This window comes from Schistocerca cancellata, chromosome 1 (genome assembly GCF_023864275.1).
Source record: "Schistocerca cancellata isolate TAMUIC-IGC-003103 chromosome 1, iqSchCanc2.1, whole genome shotgun sequence".
Lineage (NCBI taxonomy): Eukaryota > Metazoa > Arthropoda > Insecta > Orthoptera > Acrididae > Schistocerca > Schistocerca cancellata.
In genome coordinates, this window is record NC_064626.1 from 800,762,582 (window position 1) to 800,768,581 (window position 6,000).

Genomic DNA, 6,000 nt, shown 5'->3' on the forward strand with positions numbered 1-6,000 from the left:
AAAGTTCAGTTAAAGTGTTCATAGCTGGCCACAATATTTAGATTACACAAGCACAAATTAAGAGTGCGAGTTTTGTTACCGTATTTTAGATTACCTGCGACTGCAGCTCAGCTTGGTACGTACTAAATTTTACTATTGTTCAGAATCATTTAATTCAAGTTCAAAGTTAAATCTCTTATTTCTAAATTGCGTAGATTCAAGTAGCTTTTGAAATGATTGTTGAGGTAGTCCAAGACTAACCGTATTTTACTGAATGTCGATGTGCTTCAGAAGAAAGCTCACTATTAACTTCAGTCACTAAATTAACATTCGATTTTCCGGTTTTATTAATTCTTTTGCTAAATTAAGTCAGAGTGTAGCGAAATTTATTACTTCTGACAAACTTTCAGTTTTCACACTACACTTGTCAACCTTCAGTTGCCACGCTTCTAGTGCTAATTATATGTGTAATAATCTTTCTTTTTCAGTTACTATAGTAATTGTCCTTAGGACTGGCGACTGTATTTTCCCCAAATCTCAAATATCTAATTACCGCTAGTTAATTGTTAACGTAACGGCCGCACATTTACTTTCTTTATTAACTTTACCCCTTTTCAAAATTAATTTCCACCTATTTCGTTAGCATTTTTCCTTTCATTTAGATGTAACCCTTACCTCCCTCTTTACCGACAGATTAACTTCGGTGACGATTGCTTTTCCCAAATTTCCATTAGGTACACGCGGTTTAATTTTTCACTGTCATTAAGGTCGATAAGTGAGGGGGAGGTTACAACATGAGATTCTGTATTCATTTTTTTGAATAAAATATATTCAGTATTGATATAATATGGTATTTTTGCGATTATATTTTTCATTCCTCTGATCTTTATTCAAAATGTTCAAATGTGGGTAAAATCTTATGGGACTTAACTGCTAAGGTCATCAGTCCCTAAGCTTACACACTACTTACCCTAACTTATCCTAAGGACAAATACACACACACACCCATGCCCGAGGGAGGATTCGAACCTCCGCCGGGACCAGCCGCACAGTCCATGAATGCAGCGGCTATGACCGCTCGGCTAATCCCGCGCGGCGATCTTTATTCAAATCTTTACATGCCTTTTTTTTAAGAACTACGTTCTCGATGGAACTGGATTTTCCTTGCACTATATTTCAAGCAGAGAGACAATAATCTGACTTCAGCAGTGATGGCACTTAGTTATTTCTAAATGAAATTTAATCTAGCCAGGTAAGTTCGTGTTGCAGCAGAACTTCAAGGCACATTTTTGCAGTGACTAAGACTTCGATATTAGATAATACACGAGTTCAAATCTTTTAATGTATTAGGATACAGATTGAAAAACCATTTGTATTGCACGAATTACACCTTTAAGGTAGCGAGTAACTGTATGAGACCGGTTGTAGGGATTATCGGTGCGGGTTGAGTATGGTCTTGGTTTAACTATTGTTAAACTCTCTATCTCCTTCGCTGAGATTTGATGGTAAACGAATGGTGCTCCCAGGGGAGGAGAGGAAATTACAGGTAAGGAGGGGCTAGACTGTTATTTTTCGATGTCAGACTTGATATCATTGCTCTGACGATAAAGCCGTCTATTTGTCGGTTTTCGGGTTATAACGCGGGTGTGACGAAATAATGATTTTTGTAGCTACTGCTGCATTAAAAAGCTATTCAAAGTGAGTCGTTTTGGTACAGTTTGTTAAAATGAAGCTTCCGAAAATTGCACATCTGAATATAAAATATTGTTGTTCTGCTATCTTTTACGAAAGCACGGCGGGTTTAGTTGAATATCCCATATACTTCTACGTATCTACATATCTACGTGCGACCCACTAAACGAAACGTCATCGATATGGGCCTTCGGATCCAAAGGTCCGCTCGTGTACTCTTGATGACTGCACGACACAAAGCTTTACGCCTCGCCTGGGCCTATCAACACCGACATCGGACTATTGATGGCCGGAAACATGTTGCCTGATCGGACGAATGTCGTTCCAAATTGTATCGTGCGGATGGACGTGTACGGGTATGGAGACAACCTCATGAATCCATGGAACCTACATGTCAGCAAGGGACTGTTCAAGATACTGGAGGCTCTGTAATGGTGTGAGGAGTGTGCAGTTGGAGTGAGATAGGTCCCCTGATACGTTTAGATACGGCTCTGCCAGATAACACGTACGCAAGCATCCTGCTTGATCACCTGCATCCATTCATGTCCATTGTGCACTCCGACGGACTTGGGCAATTGCAGCAGGGCAATGCGACACCCCACACGTCCATAATTGCTACAGAGTGGCTCCAGGAACACTCTTCTGAGTTGAAACACTTCTCCTGACCACCAACATTATTGAGCATATCTGTGATGCCTTGCAATGTGCTGTTCAGAAGAGATCTCCAACTTCTCGCACTATTACGGGTTTATTGACATCCCTGCAGGATTCATGGTGTCAATTCCCTCCAGCACTACTTCACACATTAGTCGAGTCCATGCCAGTCGTGTTTCTGCACTTCTGCGTGCTCGCGGGGGCTCTACACGATATTAGGCAATTGTATCAGTTTCCTTGGCTCTTCAGTGTAGTAGCAGTAAGAAAGACCAAGTTGGAGACAATGAGTGAAAGGAGATTGCTGTAGTAGGACAGAACGAAGGGGATGCGGCTGCGACACAGCCGACAATGACAGACACAGTAACAATGAGGGGACTTAATGAGTGAGTGAGAATGGGGAAGTGGGAGGGGGTATGAGTTTTTTACAGCGATGGTCCGCAGGTCGTGATCGTGCGGTAGCGTTCTCGCTTCCGCGCCCGGGTTCCCGGGTTCGATTCCCGGCGGGGTCAGGGATTTTCTCTGCCTCGTGATGACTGGGTGTTGTGTGATGTCCTTAGGTTAGTTAAGTTTAAGTAGTTCTAAGTTCTAGGGGACTGATGACCATAGATGTTAAGTCCCATAGTGCTCAGAGCCATTTTTTTTTACAGCGATGGGAGTGAGTGAGGGGAGCTTGTGGGAGTTTGAGGTGAGCTGCGTGTTAAAAAAAAAAGGGGGAGTATGATCGCAAGGCAAAATTTTTGGGAAAACTTTTAAAAGTGCTGAGGATGTGACAGCTGGTACACAACCTTTCAGTCGTTCTCTTAAACAGGAATCTATCCGCATTTTTTGCGTACTTTTCCGCCGGTTGTTTATAGCCTCGAAGTGGTAGGTAACGCCACACGGTCCTGTAACACTCGCTCGGTGTGCCGCAGAGTGGCTAGTGCGCGCTCCGGCGTCGCGGCGGTGCGTAGGTCAGAGACCGCGGCGGCAGTCAGGTGCAGCGCGGCGCGGCGCGGCCCCGCCCTAATCCGTAATGACGAATGCGTGCGCCGAGGCCGGGCCGGGCCCGAGCGGTCCTGCGCGTGCGGAGTGCGGATGGCCCGTGGCGGGCCCCCGGCTGCCCTCTGCCTGCGCTGGGGCCTCCGTCGAGGGGCCGCGCCAGCGCCCGCCGCTCACCGCGCTCCAACCGGCGCTGCGTCACCCGTCACAGCAGCTCTGCCAGCCCGTGAAGCCGTCGGCACAAGGGACGAGGCAGCTTACGACGGGATATCCAACGGCACGAGACTCGGCGTCTTCGGAACTCGGCACGAGCCACTTAACACGATTTTGTGTTCTCAGTGCTGTCAAGCGAAAGCTGTCGGCTTTATTTGGCTTGCAAACCGTACAGTTTGTTCACGAAAATGGGCGCAAGTAGGATTCTTACTTAAGCTCTACGAAAATGCACGTTTCCTTTCTTGAACATATATTAGTCACGTTCTTCTGCCTGTGAACTCGTAATAGGGCAAATATGAGAGACACATGTACATGCAGTAAGGACGTAAGCTTATAAAAGTTCACCAAATCGAACAAACATTCTCCCAACAAGGAGTGCACTTATACACTCCTGGAAATGGAAAAAAGAACACATTGACACCGGTGTGTCAGACCCACCATACTTGCTCCGGACACTGCGAGAGGGCTGTACAAGCAATTATCACACGCACGGCACAGCGGACACACCAGGAACCGCGGTGTTGGCCGTCGAATGGCGCTAGCTGCGCAGCATTTGTGCACCGCCGCCGTCAGTGTCAGCCAGTTTGCCGTGGCATACGGAGCTCCATCGCAGTCTTTAACACTGGTAGCATGCCGCGACAGCTTGGACGTGAACCGTATGTGCAGTTGACGGACTTTGAGCGAGGGCGTATAGTGGGCATGCGGGAGGCCGGGTGGACGTACCGCCAAATTGCTCAACACGTGGGGCGTGAGGTCTCCACAGTACATCGATGTTGTCGCCAGTGGTCGGCGGAAGGTGCACGTGCCCGTCGACCTGGGACCGGACCACAGCGACGCACGGATGCACGCCAAGACCGTAGGATCCTACGCAGTGCCGTAGGGGACCGCACCGCCACTTCCCAGCAAATTAGGGACACTGTTGCTCCTGGGGTATCGGCGAGGACCATTCGCAACCGTCTCCATGAAGCTGGGCTACGGTCCCACACACCGTTAGGCCGTCTTCCGCTCACGCCCCAACATCGTGAAGCCCGCCTCCAGTGGTGTCGCGACAGGCGTGAATGGAGGGACGAATGGAGACGTGTCGTCTTCAGCGATGAGAGTCGCTTCTGCCTTGGTGCCAATGATGGTCGTATGCGTGTTTGGCGCCGTGCAGGTGAGCGCCACAATCAGGACTGCATACGACCGAGGCACACAGGGCCAACACCCGGCATCATGGTGTGGGGAGCGATCTCCTACACTGGCCGTACACCACTGGTGACCGTCGAGGGGACACTGAATAGTGCACGGTACATCCAAACCGTCATCGAACCCATCGTTCTACCATTCCTAGACCGGCAAGGGAACTTGCTGTTCCAACAGGACAATGCACGTCCGCATGTATCCCGTGCCACCCAACGTGCTCTAGAAGGTGTAAGTCAACTACCCTGGCCAGCAAGATCTCCGGATCTGTCCCCCATTGAGCATGTTTGGGGCTGGATGAAGCGTCGTCTCACGCGGTCTGCACGTCCAGCACGAACGCTGGTCCAACTGAGGTGCCAGGTGGAAATGGCATGGCAAGCCGTTCCACAGGACTACATCCAGCATCTCTACGATCGTCTCCATGGGAGAATAGCAGCCTGCATTGCTGCAAAAGGTGGATCTACACTGTACTAGTGCCGACATTGTGCATGCTCTGTTGCCTGTGTCTATGTGCCTGTGGTTCTGTCAGTGTGATCATGTGATGTATCTGACCCCAGGAATGTGTCAATAAAGTTTCCCCTTCCTGGGACAATGAATTCACGGTGTTCTTATTTCAATTTCCAGGAGTGTATTTACGTAACATCACATATTACAGAAATTATTTGTATTAATTTCATAGGAAAGTCCCACAATCTTTTATATAAGAGGACGCAAACCTTCTACCGATCCCCCCCCCTCCCCCCCCTTTCTGTAACCGGGTTTCACAACCAATTCTGGAGCCGAGCGACCGCTACGGTCGCAGGTTCGAATCCTGCCTCGGACATGAATGTGTGTGATGTCCTTAGGTTAGTTACGTTTAATTAGTTCTAAGTTCTAGGCGACTGATGACCTCAGAAGTTAAGTCGCATAGCGCTCAGAGCCATTTGAACCATATGAACCACAAGCAACTACGCTATGCTGTAACTCTGCATCTTGCGAGCTCGTATTTTGTTTCAGTTTTCTAAGCGCTTCAGTCTCCAAAATGTTATTAATTGACATTTAATTATAACAAATCCTGACCAAAACGAGACGTTTCCATGAATCTTCAACGAAGCGTATCCTTAAAATCGATCTGTCGCACAACACGCGAGTTACAACGCCAAAATAACTAATTATAACAGATAGTAGTAATAAAGATTCGTTCTCGAGACATTCAATGTGCTGGTGCTTAGAGGCAGCACATAGGGTGTAACGTATGACAAAAAACCCACGATTATGGGCTTCTGCTGACCACGAGAAATACAGTATGGCGTCTTGTGCTCTTGC

General features: G+C 47.8%; 1 pseudogene; it reads left to right on the forward strand.

The window, feature by feature from the left end:
- Nucleotides 1-5,699, forward strand: part of LOC126104411 (uncharacterized) — a 197,027-nt pseudogene extending 191,328 nt beyond the window's left edge.
- Nucleotides 5,700-6,000: the final 301 nt, after the last annotated feature.